We start from the raw sequence: 15,646 nt of genomic DNA on the forward strand, positions 1-15,646 counted from the left end.
CTCCTACCCCAAACACAACTTCAGCAAGGTCTTGGATAATCCCTAGAAAATAGGGAAGCTCTCTGGATATACTCTTAACTTGAACAGATGAAAGCGTTACTGATCCAAGACCTAACTAGGTCAGTGTGTTCCACAAAACTTCTAATAAAATGGAATATGGAGTCTATTTGCTACATGGGTGTTGAAATCACTGAACTATCTGCACAACTGTACAACAAAAATATAAAAATTTATATTAACATAGTGTGTAAGGCTAAAGACAGACATATGTCCTTCTAGTTGATCCAGAGGAAGGCGAAAAAACCCAAAGAGGTAGAAGTCTATTTTTCTTATTTTCGTGGGGAAAAAAAATTCTTTTCGACTTCAATCTGGCAATCTGAATAATCCCAGGATCAACAACCCTTCTGAAGTAATTATTGATTACAACATGTAATATTGTATTGCTCAAGAAAGAATTCCAGGTCTTTCTTAAACTCTTTTATCGAGTTCACCATCATCATATCCTCAGGAAAAGTTCCATAGTGTCACTGCTCTTACAGAAAAGAACCCCTTCCTATATTGGTGTAGAAACCTTCTTTCCTCTAGACTTAAAAGATGCCCTTGTAACAGTCACAGTCCTTGGTACATAGACCTCTGAAATTTTTATACATAGTTATTAGCTCGCCCCTCAGACATTTTTTTCTACACCAAATTACACCAATCTTGATAACCTCTCTGGGTATTGTAGTCTGACCATTCCATTTTTTGCTAGCAACTTGGAGACACCTTCTGTTGACTTTCCTGGGTATTACTGCTTATATACTGAATGGGACACAACATTCCACACTATACCATACTTAGTGGGTCACACAAAAGGGCAGATTTTATATTTTTATGACTTAAATTATGCCACCACGAGATTAGGCTTCACAACTTTTCAGCTCCACCTCCACTTTGCTAAATATGCCAGTCTATTCAATTAAAACATTACCATCAGCCAGGTTTGTGTAAATGACCTAAAAATATTCCATAGGGCATACATTTCTCCAGTTAGAGGACATAGGATGGGGCTATGTCCCACAGATGCATGTTTTTGTTGTAGTACATTGGGTGCTGACCTGTATATAGACCTGCCAAGTCATCCATTCATTTTGGCTTATCTTCAGAAATGTTACCCAATCCCACCTAACCACATATAATGCCCATTGAGGATTGTTTGGATGGAGTGATGCTATGCAAAATAAATTGTCAGGGAGAGAGAAGGAGGACCCGATAGATCCCACCTCTATTGCTGATTTGTCACAGATCAACTACACCAAGCGCTCTTGGCGCTATGACCGCTCGTCATGCCAGAGCTTCGATCGATCATTCTTAGAGGGGTTGCAAGTATGGAGTTGTTAGAATACAGGTGGATTTGTACACAGATTTTCCAGGCTTCTGCACGCATACAGAATGAAAGCTCAAATCACCACCTGATCTATTCTAAATGCCTCCAGCCCTCTAAAATACCCACACACACACTTGCTGCCACCACCAGCCTTTATCACAGGTAAGCTGGAACCCGGACTATAAATTATGAGCAGAATTTTCAGAGTTATGGTTCATTTTTAAATGGACAAGGTTCGACTAATAAATTGCAGATTTATTCTAAAAAAAAATGCTAACAGTGCTAAATATTTATATATACAAAAATATACAAAAAAATATGTCACAGTAGAGATAAAGTTTACAGGTATACACAACAGACAGTACTTAAAATAAACAAGGAAGAAAATAACAGAAAGATACCAGGTTTGTGATGTTCGATCTAAGGTTCTAAACTGTGCGTAGTTACAGGAAGAAACAGGAAAGTCTAAATGCTGCTGTGTATCTTTGGAGGCCTGACAACTGCGCCTATCTGACCTTCCAGATTTTAAGGTTTCCCCGAAACTCATCACCCCCACCTAAGGTCATTCCAAGAGGGGTGGGGTGAATGCGTTCATACCTGTGCAAAACCCATAATACCCTATTTTGGCCATATCTCCGCCTGAGATCCTCCAATCACGAATATATGCCTGGCTTATTTTTGGTCATGATTTTATCTACTGAGTGATACCAAGCATCACCCGGAAATCATACCCAGGTATGTGGAGACGCCATTTGGGAGTGCTCTGGGACCCACACCTCCATAAGTTTGGATGTGTTTTAATCAGCTGGCCGGACCGATTTCAAAAATATAATTTATGTCAAGCTGGGACCTTCACATGACCAATAATCCTTATTAAGAGATTTTCCCAGGAGTCAGGGTGGGAAATCCCAGAGGTGTTGATTCTCGCTGTCAGGGGGGGTAATTAGCATCCCCCTGTCACTGGCTGGCCTTATTGCCATCATGATCAAGGACTTCCTTAGGCCACATGCACCTCAGAGTTCACTTTAGATGAGAGGAGGTAGAGAGATGAATATTGAAGAGCCCACTCAACTTTCCCCCAGTCCAGAACGGTGTATACTTGGCAGGGACAGTTGGGAGATACTTTACCAATATCATTATACCACATAAATCTTATTAAGGTATCAGAAAACTTTTTGCACATAGTCACTGCTGGAGCAAGAAAGACTATTCTGCAACATTGGATAGATCCCTGAACTCCCCAAAAAAACCCATTTCTGGAAAAGCTCACTTAATTATTTAGGATGGACTGAGGAAAGGCTACCATACAAAAGGAACTTAAAATTGAAAAGTTTTTCAAGATGTGGAAAATTTTATCACTATTTTGCTCAACCACATTCTGGGCCCCGGTGCTAAATCTGTAACGGGGCACCCAACTATAATGCTTTTTCCATAGTACTGGGCTCCCAATATATAGAAGAGAGGCCTTATGGGCCCCCTAAGGCTCCTGGGCCCGGGTGCAACCGCATCCCCTGCACCCCCTATAGTTACGCCCCTGCTACTTGGTATCTTTAAAAGGTAATAAGGGGACAACCTAATTTAGTTCTTTCCTCTTAATGCACTTCTATAGGAGCATCCATGGACTCATGAGCACACCAGTGTTTTTCCTCTGTTCCCCTCCCATTTTTCCATTTGCTCAAAAAAAAAAGATAATGCTAAAAGCCTTTACTAGGTTTCATATGTTCTTATATACTCCATGCAATGTATACAAACAAAATGTATATACACACTCATTCTTAAAAACAATCTCTCCCCTGGAAGGACTTGTCAAAATCAAATTAAACTTCCTATGTGTGTTTGTAACATTATCCTGGGCCGAGTGTTTTTCAACATTTTTATAAATGATCTAGATGAGGGAATTGGGGGGAAACTAATAAGATTTGCCAATGGCATAAAGCTAGGAGGGATAGCGAATATTAGGCCAGCTTTTCTCCATTGTTTCTGGCAGACGCAAGCATCATCCTGCTTTTTCCATAACATGAACTGCTACACACTTCTCACCAGCATGTGAAGGGTTACCTTCTCCAGTGCTCCCAGGTCAGCTGTAGGGCATGGGCAACTACCTCCTTATGTAGCTGAGCTGGAGTCCCCTCTCATTGCTTCAGTGTTGGTGTGTGTTTGTTTCAGACACCCAGCATAGTTTTTTTCTCCCACTACTTTGTCTGTGCTTACTCTGTATTCGTTTGCACCCTTCCTGTCTTTGTTCGGACCTGTTTCTGTCCTGGTTGTCTGTCCCTCTGTCTTTTGCCCTTATTTGTGTGTGTTTTCATTGTCTTCCTATCCCTGCGCCATTCCCATCTCCATGGTTTGTATCACCCTGTCCTGTGTCATATCAGGGATAGTCAGGCCTGAGAGGAAGACCATCCGGTTGTCCTTGTTAGGGCACCTACTCCATTTTTAGACAGAGGTACCCACACATTCCTGACTAACAAGAGGCAAGATTCATCCTCTGACCACCGAGGGTCAGCCGCCAAGCCTAACCGGTAGGTTGGTACAGTGGGTCCACACTCATAGTCCCTAACAGTTAACACTAGAGAAGAGAGAGGATTCAAAAAGATCTGGACAAGTTTGAACAGTGGGCAGTGACTAACAAAATGGTATTTAACAAGGACACAAGCAAGGTCCTGCATGTGTACAAAAATAAAATAGCACATACAGAATGGGAGGAATTAAGCTAAGCAGCAGCACATGTGAAAAAGACTTGGGTATACTAATATATCACAGACTGAACATGAGTTAACAGTGTGATGCAACAGCAAAAAAGGCAAACACAATTCTGGGATGTAATAAGAGAAGCATAGAGTCTAGATCACGTGAGGTAATTATCCCCCTCTACTCTTCCTTAGTCAGACCTCATCTGGAATACTGTGTCCAGTTCTGGGCACCCCACTTTTAAAAAAAGAAACTGGAGCAAGTTCAGACAAGAGTTACCAAGATGGTGAGCGGTCTACAAATTATGTCCTATGAGGAACGGTTAAAGGATCTGGGAATGTTTAGCTTGCAAAAAAGAAGGCCGAGAGGACACTTAATAGCGGACTACAAATATGTGAAGGGCTGCCACAGTGCAGAGGGATCAGCCCTATTCTCATCTGCACAAGGAAAGACCAGAAGCAATGGGATAAAACTGAAAGGGAGGAGACACAGATTAGATATTAGACCGTGAGGGTGATCAATGAGTGGAACAGGTTACCACGGGAGGTGGCGAGTTCTCCTTCAATGGAAGTGTTCAAACAAAGGCTAGACAGACATCTGTCTGGGTTTATTTAGTGATCCTGCACTAAGCAGGGGGTCGGACCCGATGACCCTGGAGGTCCTTTCCAACTCTACTATTCTATGATCCCATGAAATTTATATACATAGTAAATGTAGTAATAATTTATTAGTTCCAGTTCATGTATTCAAAGTTGGCATTTTTTTGCATTTTTAGTGCACTGTTACACGTATATGTTTGCTATCTGTATTCAGCCATTTAAAAAAATAATGTGCCCATATGCAGTACATTTAATTCTGTCTCTATGTGCTGATTCAGTTAGCATTTTTTTCAGAGTCTAACATACCTGAGCCAAAGAATAAATGGAGCTATACCTTTATATCCTAATTAGAGATGAGCGAGCGTACTCGGATAAGCACTACTCGCTCGAGTAATTTGCTTTATCTGAGTATCGCTGTGCTCGGGTCTAAAGATTCGGGTGCCGCTGCGGCTGACAGGTGAGTCGCAGCGGGGAGCAGGGGAGAGCGGGCGGGAGAGAAGGAGAGAAAGATCTTACCTCCGTTCCTCCCCGCTCTCCCCTGCAGCTCCCCGCTCCGTGCCGGCACCCGAATCTTTAGACCCGAGCACAGCGATACTCGGATAAAGCAAATTACTCGAGCGAGTAGTGCTTATCCGAGTATGCTCGCTCATCTCTAATCCTAATGTATCACTAAATTACCTGACATCATCTGTTATTGTTTTTAATCCATAAACCAAAGTGCTAACGACTGCTCATCTGGCAATCGGTGTGTCTGATATGTGAGTTTCATGCATAGCCTGACAGCACCTGTGATGTCATTTACCGACTCTTAGCTCCGCCCCTGATCATATGACAGAGACGTTATCACAGGTCCTATATCCTCCTTCTGCACCAAATGAGGAATTATAGGCAGCATCAGTTCCTATGGCTATAGCAGTACTCAGTCTGGCAATTTGTACCTGGTTGTGAGACAGCTAGACACCTGTGTGGAGACTTCAATCAATGACACCTCACAAATTTACACATGCATAGCTTGTGTGTTGACAGGACCTGCGATGATGTCACCATCATGTGATCAGTCACATGGTCTCTGAGCTGAATGAGGGATTATGGGCAGACTACACCCCCCACAAACCCCTGTGGCATCAGTTGCTATGGATACAGCAGTTCTCAGTCTGGCAGCTTGTAGCTGGTTGTGAGACAGCTGGACACCTCTGTGGAGACTCCAATAAGTCACACCTCACAAATGTCCACATACATAGCTGTTGGCGCATACTGACCAACAACAACATTGAAGCAAAGTCCTTCCCCACTATCTTCACATCTCCTGAACATGATATGATTTCATCTTAAGTGCTAATACTGCCAGCAGCAGTCCAGGGTTCATCTAATAGTCAACCGTTGTCCAGTGTACAAACCATCACTGTCATGCAAACATGTCACCACAGAGTGTTCAATGCCGCCGTGAAGCTAATGCTGCTTACATGACACAGTGACAAGCCACAATTTCACCTCAACAAGCAGCTGAAGTTCGTAAATCACATGCAGCTCATATGCGAAAGCAACATAGCACAGCTGTGTGTGTGTGTGTGACGTGCATGTAGCAGAGCTGTGTTTTTGTGACATGCATGTAGCAGAGCTGTGTTTGTGTGACATGCATGTATCAGAGCTGCATGTGTGTGACGTGCATGGAGCAGAACTGTGTGTTTGACACGCAGGAAGCAGAGCTGTGTGTGTGACGTGCAGGTAGTAGAGCTGTGTGTGTGTGACATGCATGTAGCAGAGCTGTGTGTGTGTGTGATGTGCATTATCAGCATAATGGCGGGCACATGCACAAAAGTCAAGGATTGCTCGGGAAATTTAAAATCTCCCTGCTCCTGGCTAACAAAGGCAGCTGAGAGCCTGGAGATGTCACGGGGGCTGCAGTGAGAAGTTCCTGGTCACGTGATCGTCAATATCCAATGAATAATGGCGATCATGTAAAAGTTAAAAAAAAAGTTGAAGTTTCATCTCCCCTCACCGATACCATTGATTGATAAAATGAAAGCTGTGCTGTGATTGGTTGTTATATATTATACTGCTGAGGTAACATGAAACATGTGCTGTGATTGGTTGTTATATATTATACTGCTGAGGTAACATGAAAGCTGCACTGTGATTGGTTGTTAGATATTATACTGCTGAGGTAACATGAAAGCTGTGCTGTGATTGGTTGCTATATATTATACTGCTGAGGTAACATGAAACATGTGCTGTGATTGGTTGTTATATATTATACTGCTGAGGTAACATGAAATCTGTGCTGTGATTGGTTGTTATATATTATACTGCTGAGGTAACATGAAAGCTGTGCTGTGATTGGTTGTTATATATTATACTGTTGAGGTAAAATAAAAGCTGTGCTGTGATTGGTTGTTATGGGCAACAGTTTTCAATCCTCTTAGTGCTGAGATAAAATGAAAGCTGCTCTGTGATTTTTTGCTATGGGCAGCAAAACAGTTTTTTAACTGTTTGTTGTTTTTCTGCTAGACAGTTTTGATGAATGAGGGCCGCTGTTCATAAATTTGCTCCATGTATTCCTGTCTGGGGACATATCATTTCCTGAAACACAAATCGTCAGCGCTCAGTCTGACTCTTCTAATTGGAATTACTTGTTGGAAATAATCAGGAATACTAAATCGAGTCTGTAGGATCCATTGGTGGAAGCAAATTTGGGGGTTACTACATTAAAATTCAAGCAAAGGTGAAAGTATGCAAATAAGGTTGCCAAGACGACATTTCTGAATTTTTTTTAGCCTATAACCTTCTCCGGGTCAAGATTATAATATGTGCAAAATTTCATGTCAATCGGTCATACCGTTTGTGAGTGATGCTCGAACAAACAAACAGACATTGACAAATATAAAGAAGACAAGGGTCAATCTATCACATTATTTAACCCCTTAATGACACGGCCTATTTTGGCCTTGAGGACCAAACAATTTTTGGTATTTTTTTATCTCCATTTTTCAAAAGCCATAACTTTTTTATTTTTCCGTCGATGCGGCCGTATAAGGGCTTGTTTTTTGCGCGGCGAGCTGTAGTTTTTATTGCTACCACTTTTGGGTACATAGACTACATTGTAAAACTTTTATTATTTTTTTTATGATCGTAGGGAGAGAAAACGCATCAATTCTGCCATAGATTTTTGGTTTTTTTTTTAGAGCATAATTATGCAGCATAAATAACACACTACATTTTTGTCTGGGGGACGGTACGGTTACAACGATACCAAAATTCTTATATTTATTTAGGTTTTTCCACTTTTCTGCAATAAAAGCCCCTTTTTTTGAAATTATTTTTTTCTAAACTCACTGCATTCAAAGTCCTGTAACTTTTTTATTTTTCCATGGATGGAGCTCTCTTAGGGCTTATTTTTTGCAAGATGAGCTGTAGTTTTCATTGGTACCTTTTTGGGGTACATACGTTTTTTTTAATCACTTTTATTGTGTTTTTTTGGAAGGCAAAATGCTTTTTGCCGTGCAGGATAAAAAGCATGTTCAATGTATAGTACGCGTCGTTACGGACGCGTGGATACCAAATATGTGGGATTTTTTTTTTTAATGCTAATATAAGAAAAAGCATAAAAAAGGGTTTTTTAACTTTTTACTTTTTTTTTTTGTACTTTATTTTTCTCTCTTTACACTATCTGTGTCCCTCTGAGGGACTTTTACTACAGCACTGCAGATCGCTACGATAAGGCATGGCATGACTTCTCTCCTGCCATGCCTTATCGCTTGTTATAGCAATCTTACTATGGCAATACAGGACGCCGGTGTCTGGCGTCCTGTTGCCATAGCAACCAGCCAGGCTCTCGCGATATTATCGCAAGAGTCGGCTGGAGTCGCAGAGGTAGCGCGCTCCCTCTGTGAACCCTTTCCCTGCTGCGATCTACATAGATCGCGGCAGGGAAGGGTTAACAGCGGGTGGGCGCATCTCCGATGCCCTCCGCTGTTGCAGCGGGATGCCGGCTATCACTGACAGCTGGCTCCCGCTGCGGGACAGCGCAAGATCTGCTATGATCTTGCGCTATCCCTATGACGTACCCTTACGTCATGTGGCGGGAGGGGGTTAATTCCCTTAAGAGCTGAGGGTATTTGTCATCGGGGCCTGACGATATGTCTATTTTAATCTTTTTAAGACGACTCTGCACTTCTTCCTGGGTTAGACTGGTGACATCTAGTGGAGAGTTTACTTTATCACTCTGCATCTCATCTGACATTTCATTTTTCTCTGTTTATAGACTCGAGAAAAAGCTATTTAATAAATTTGTTTTCTTCTTATCATCCTCTACAATGTCTCCTACATTATTTATTAAGGGACCAACACTTTCAGTATTAATCCTTTTACCATTTAGATAGTTAAAGAACAGTTTAGGATTAGTTTTACTCTCTGTGGCAATATGTCTCTCTGTCTCCATCTTTGTTGCTTTTATCTGATTTGAAAGTTGACACTATTGTTCATGTTCTTCTTATTGTCTTGTAGATGTCAATATGTAGTATTGAAAATGCTTGTTGTATTCTAGTCATCATTGTATACATGATTGTGACAGCATTGCATATCTCTTGCATAGACATTTCTCTATTAACTAGAGATGAGCGAGCGTACTCGGATAAGCACTACTCGCTCGAGTAATTGGCTTTATCCGAGTATCGCTGTGCTCGGGTCTAAAGATTCGGGTGCCGGCACGGAGCGGGGAGCTGCAGGGGAGAGCGGGGAGGAACGGAGGTAAGATCTTTCTCTCCCTCTCTCCCGCCCGCTCTCCCCTGCTCCCCGCTGCGACTCACCTGTCAGCCGCAGCGGCACCCGAATCTTCAGGGACGAGCACAGCGATACTCGGATAAAGCAAATTACTCGAGCGAGTAGTGCTTATCCGAGTACGCTCGCTCATCTCTACTATTAACATGACATACTAAATGCCTTCCTTTTTGATGCATTATTTCTAGAGATGAGCGAACGCGTTCGTCCGAGCTTGATATTCGTGCGAATATTAGGGTGTTCGGGATGTTCGTTATTCGTAACGAACACCATGCGGTGTTCTGGTTACTTTCACTTCCTTCCCTGAGACGTTAGCGCGCTTTTCTGGCCAATTGAAAGACAGGGAAGGCATTACAACTTCCCCCTGCAACGTTTAAGCCCTATACCACCCCCCTGCTGTGAGTGGCTGGCGAGATCAGGTGTTCGCCTAATATAAAAGTCGGCCCCTCCCGCGGCTCGCCTCAGATGCGGTGTGAGTTAGATGAGGGACAGTGCTGTTTATACCGGAGCTGCTGTAGGGAAAGAATTGGTAGTTAGTGTAGGCTTCAAGACCCCCCAAAGGTCCTTATTAGGGCCACTGATAGCTGTGTGTTGGCTGCTGTTAGCAGTGGCATTTTTTTTTTTCTCAAAATCGCCTCTGCAGACCGTTGCACCTGGCATTAGGGACAGAAGTGCTGCATAGGCAGGGAGAGTGTTAGGAGTGAGTGTAGCCTTCAAGAACCTCAACGGTCCTTTCTAGGGCCATATTTATCCGTGTGCAGTACTGTCCAGGCTGCTGTTGGCTGTGCTGCATTTTTTTTGGGCTTCTCAAAATCGCCTCTGCAGAGCATTCCACCCTCCATTGATACTGCAGGGAAAGAATTGTATAGGCAGGGCCACAACACAGTTATTATTCATAGAATATACGCAGTGCTGCCTTTTGGTGGGAAAAAACTGAAAACAAATCTATTTGTCCAGCCTCTGTCCGTCCTTACGGGCGGTGGAGACGTGTGAGCTGCGTGAAAAACATTGCTAAATCATACGCACCCAGCTACGCTTTACTGCTGGCTTCGCCATTTGCTTTCCTTAATTGGGAAAAAAAATTCCTGCTCTGCCAGAGTTATAATAACTCTGCTACCCTCACGTTCTGTGACACATAAGCAGGGACACAGCACAGTTATTAAACTTCTCATGTTCATTGAATATACGCAGTGCTGCCTTTTGGTGGAAAAAAACTGAAAACAAATCTATTTGTCCAGCCTCTGTCCGTCCTTACGGGCTGTGGACACGTGTGAGCTGCGTGAAAAACATTGCTAAATCATACGCACCCAGCTACGCTTAACTGCTGGCTTCGCCATTTGCTTTCCTTAATTGGGAAAAAAAATTCCTTCTCTGCCAGAGTTATAATAACTCTGCTACCCTCACGTTCTGTGACACATAAGCAGGGACACAGCACAGTTATTAAACTTCTCATGTTCATTGAATATACGCAGTGCTGCCTTTTGGTGGGAAAAAACTGAAAACAAATCTATTTGTCCAGCCTCTGTCCGTCCTTACGGGCGGTGGAGACGTGTGAGCTGCGTGAAGAACAGTGCTAAATCATACGCACCCAGCTACGCTTTACTGCTGGCTTCGCCATTTGCTTTCCTTAATTGGGAAAAAAAATTCCTGCTCTGCCAGAGTTATAATAACTCTGCTACCCTCACGTTCTGTGACACATAAGCAGGGACACAGCACAGTTATTAAACTTCTCATGTTCATTGAATATACGCAGTGCTGCCTTTTGGTGGGAAAAAACTGAAAACAAATCTATTTGTCCAGCCTCTGTCCGTCCTTACGGGCTGTGGACACGTGTGAGCTGCGTGAAAAACATTGCTAAATCATACGCACCCAGCTACGCTTTACTGCTGGCTTCGCCATTTGCTTTCCTTAATTGGGAAAAAAAATACCTGCTCTGCCAGAGTTATAATAACTCTGCTACCCTCACGTTCTGTGACACATAAGCAGGGACACAGCACAGTTATTAAACTTAGATTATTCATTCACTAGAGGCAGTGGGGCCTTTCGTTTTCCAAAAAGGGCAAAAATTATATTTGGCCTGCAGTCTTGCGCCAATTTATTTCCTGCCTGTGAAATCAAATCACTGGTAATACAGCATGCTGAGGGGTAGGGGTAGGCCTAGAGGACGTGGACGCGGCCGAGGACGCGGAGGGCCAAGTCAGGGTGTGGGCACAGGCCAAGCTCCTGATCCAGGTGTGTCGCAGCCGACTGCTGCGCGATTAGGAGAGAGGCACGTTTCTGGCGTCCCCACATTCATCGCCCAATTAATGGGTCCACGCGGTAGACGGTTATTAGAAAATGAGCAGTGTGAGCAGGTCCTGTCCTGGATGGCAGAAAGTGCTTCGAGCAACCTATCGTCTACCCGCAGTTCTGCGCCGTCCACTGCTGCCAATCCGAATCCTCTGTCTGCTGCTCCTCCTTCCTCCCAGCCTCCTCACTCCACTACAATAACACCTGCTCAGGAGCGGGAGCACTCCCAGGAACTGTTCTCGGGCCCCTGCTTAGATTGGGCAGCAGCGGTTCCTCTCCCACCAGAGGAGTTTATCGTCACTGATGCCCAACCATTCGAAAGTTCCCGGGGTCCGGGGGAAGAGGCTGGGGACTTCCGCCAACTGTCTCAACAACTTTCTGTGGGTGAGGAGGACGATGACGATCAGACACAGTTGTCTTGCAGTGAGGTAGTAGTAAGGGCAGTAAGTCCCAGGGAGCAGCGCACAGAGGATTCGGAGGAAGAGCAGCAGGACGATGAGGTGACTGACCCCACCTGGTGTGCAACGCTTACTCAGGAGGACAGGTCTTCAGAGGGGGAGTCAAGGGCATCAGCAGGGCAGGTTGCAAGAGGCAGTGCGGTGGCCAGGGGTAGAGGCAGGGCCAGACCGAATAATCCACCAAGTGTTTCCCAAAGCGCCCCCTCGCGCCATGCCACCCTGCAGAGGCCAAGGTGCTCTAAGGTCTGGCAGTTTTTCACAGAGACGCCTGACGACCGACGAACAGTGGTGTGCAACCTTTGTCGCGCAAAGCTCAGCCGGGGAGCCAACACCAACAGCCTCACCACCACCACCATGCGCAGACATATGATGGCCAAGCACCCCGCAAGGTGGGACAAAGGCCGTTCACCGCCTCCGGTTTGCACCCCTGCCTCTCCCCCTGTGCCCCAACCTGCCACTGAGATGCAACCCCCCTCTCAGGACACAGGCACTACCGCCTCATGGCCTGCACCCACACCCTCATCTCCGCTGTCCTCGGCCCCATCCAGCAGTGTAGTTCAGCGCACCGTTCAGCCGTCGCTTGCGCAAGTGTTCGAGCGCAAGCGCAAGTACGCCGCCACGCACCCGCACGCTCAAACGTTAACCGTCCGCATAGCAAAATTCATCAGCCTTGAGATGCTGCCGTATAGGGTTGTGGAAACGGAGTCCTTCAAAAGTATCATGGAGGCGGCGGCCCCGCGCTACTCAGTTCCCAGTCGCCACTACTTTTCCCGATGTGCCGTCCCAGCCCTGCACGACCACGTCTCCCGCAACATTGTACTCGCCCTCACCAACGCGGTTACTGCCACGGTCCACTTAACTACGGACACGTGGACAAGCACAGGCGGGCAGGGCCACTACATCTCCCTGACGGCACATTGGGTGAATTTAGTGGAGGCTGGGACAGAGTCAGAGCCTGGGACCGCTCACGTCCTACCCACCCCCAGAATTGCGGGCCCCAGCTCGGTGCTGGTATCTGCGGAGGTGTATGCTTCCTCCACTAAAGCACCCTCCTCCTCCTCCTCCTCCTCTGTCTCACAATCAAGATGTGTTAGCAGCAGCATGTCGCCAGCAGTCGGTGTCGCGCGGTGTGGCAGCACAGCGGTGGGCAAGCGTCAGCAGGCCGTGCTGAAACTACTCAGCTTAGGCGATAAGAGGCACACGGCCCACGAACTGCTGCAGGGTCTGACACAGCAGACCGACCGCTGGCTTGCGCCGCTGAGCCTCCAACCGGGCATGGTCGTGTGTGACAACGGCCGTAACCTGGTGGCGGCTCTGCAGCTCGGCAGCCTCACGCACGTGCCATGCCTGGCCCACGTCTTTAATTTGGTGGTTCAGCGCTTTCTGAAAAGCTACCCACGCTTGTCAGACCTGCTCGTAAAGGCGCACCGGCTCTGCGCACATTTCCGCAAGTCCCACACGGACGCTGCCACCCTGCGCACCCTGCAACATCACTTTAAGCTGCCAGTGCACCGACTGCTGTGCGACGTGCCCACACGGTGGAACTCTACGCTCCACATGTTGGCCAGGCTCTATGAACAACGGAGAGCTATAGTCGAATACCAACTCCAACATGGGCGGCGCAGTGGGAGTCAGCCTCCTCAATTCCTTTCAGAAGAGTGGGCCTGGTTGGCAGACATCTGCCATGTCCTTGGTAATTTTGAGGAGTCTACCCAGGTGGTGAGCGGCGATGCTACAATCATTAGCGTCACCATTCCTCTGCTATGCATCTTGAGAAATTCCCTGCAAACCATAAAGGCAGCTGCTTTGCGCTCGGAAACGGGGGCGGGGGAAGACAGTATGCCGCTGGATAGTCAGGGCACCCTCCTGTCTATTTCTCAGCGCGTACAGGAGGAGGAGGAGGAGCATGAGGAGGATGAGGAGGAGGGGGAAGAGACAGCTTGGGCCGCTGCTGACGGTACACCGGCTGATTGCCTGTCATCCTTTCAGCGTGTATGGCCTGAGGAGGAGGAGGAGGAGGAGGAGGAGGAGGAGGAGGATCCTGAAAGTGATCTTCCTAGTGAGGACAGCCATGTGTTGCGTACAGGTACCCTGGCACACATGGCTGACTTCATGTTAGGATGCCTTTCTCGTGACCCTCGCGTTGCACGCATTCTGGCCACGACGGATTACTGGGTGTACACACTGCTCGATCCACGGTATAAGGAGAACCTGCCCACTCTGATTCCCGAAGAGGAAAGGGGTTCGAGAGTGTTGCTATACCACAGGACCCTTGCGGACAAGCTGATGGTAAAATTCCCAGCCGACAGCGCTAGTGGCAGAAGGCGCAGTACCGAGGGCAAGGTAGCAGGGGATGTGCGTAGATCGAGCAGCATGTACATCCCAGGCAGTGCAACAGTCTTTAAGGGCCTGGCCAGCTTTACGGCTCCCCACCAAGACTATGTCACCGCTCCCCAGTCACGGCTGAGTCGGCGGGAGCACTGTAAAAGGATGGTGAGGGAGTACGTAGCGGATCGCACGACCATCCTTGGTGACGCCTCTGCCCCCTACAACTACTGGGTGTCGAAGCTGGACACGTGGCCTGAACTCGCGCTGTATGCCCTGGAGGTGCTTGCTTGTCCTGCGGCTAGCGTCTTGTCGGAAAGGGTGTTTAGTGCGGCTGGGGGAATCATCACAGATAAGCGTAGCCGCTTGTCAACCGACAGTGCCGACAGGCTAACACTCATCAAGATGAACAAAGGCTGGATTTCCCCAGACTTCTGTTCTCCACCAGCGGACAGCAGCGATACGTAAGCAATACGTAGGCTGCACCCGCGGATGGAAGCTACGTTCTCTCTCACCATCCAAAACGGGGACATTTCTGCTTCATCAATCTGTGTCTAATATTCCTCCTCCTCCTCCTCCTCCTGCTCCTCCTCCTGAAACCTCACGTAATCACGCTGAACGGGCAATTTTTCTTAGGGCCACAAGGCTCACTCAAATAATTTTTCTTAACAATTTTTATAAGTTTCAATGCGCTTAAAAGCGTTGGAACTTTAACTTGAACCAATTTTTCGTTACACTGGGCTGCCTACAGGCCTAGTTACCACTTAAGCCACATTAACCATTGCTTACATGGAACGAAGACTGCGCTCCCGCTATACTGCTGCTTCAGAATTGTTACTGGGGCCTGTCTTGAGTGCTACTATTGCTTACATGGAACGAAGACTGCGCTCCCGCTATACTGCTGCTTCAGAATTGTTACTGGGGCCTGTCTTGAGTGCTACTATTGCTTACATGGAACGAAGACTGCGCTCCCGCTATACTGCTGCTTCAGAATTGTTACTGGGGCCTGTCTTGAGTGCTACTATTGCTTACATGGAACGAAGACTGCGCTCCCGCTATACTGCTGCTTCAGAATTGTTACTGGGGCCTGTCTTGAGTGCTACTATTGCTGACATGGAACGGACACGTGGAGAGGACACGTA

The sequence above is a fragment of the Eleutherodactylus coqui genome, chromosome 1 (assembly GCF_035609145.1).
Source record: "Eleutherodactylus coqui strain aEleCoq1 chromosome 1, aEleCoq1.hap1, whole genome shotgun sequence".
In the NCBI taxonomy this organism is placed as follows: Eukaryota; Metazoa; Chordata; class Amphibia; order Anura; family Eleutherodactylidae; genus Eleutherodactylus; species Eleutherodactylus coqui.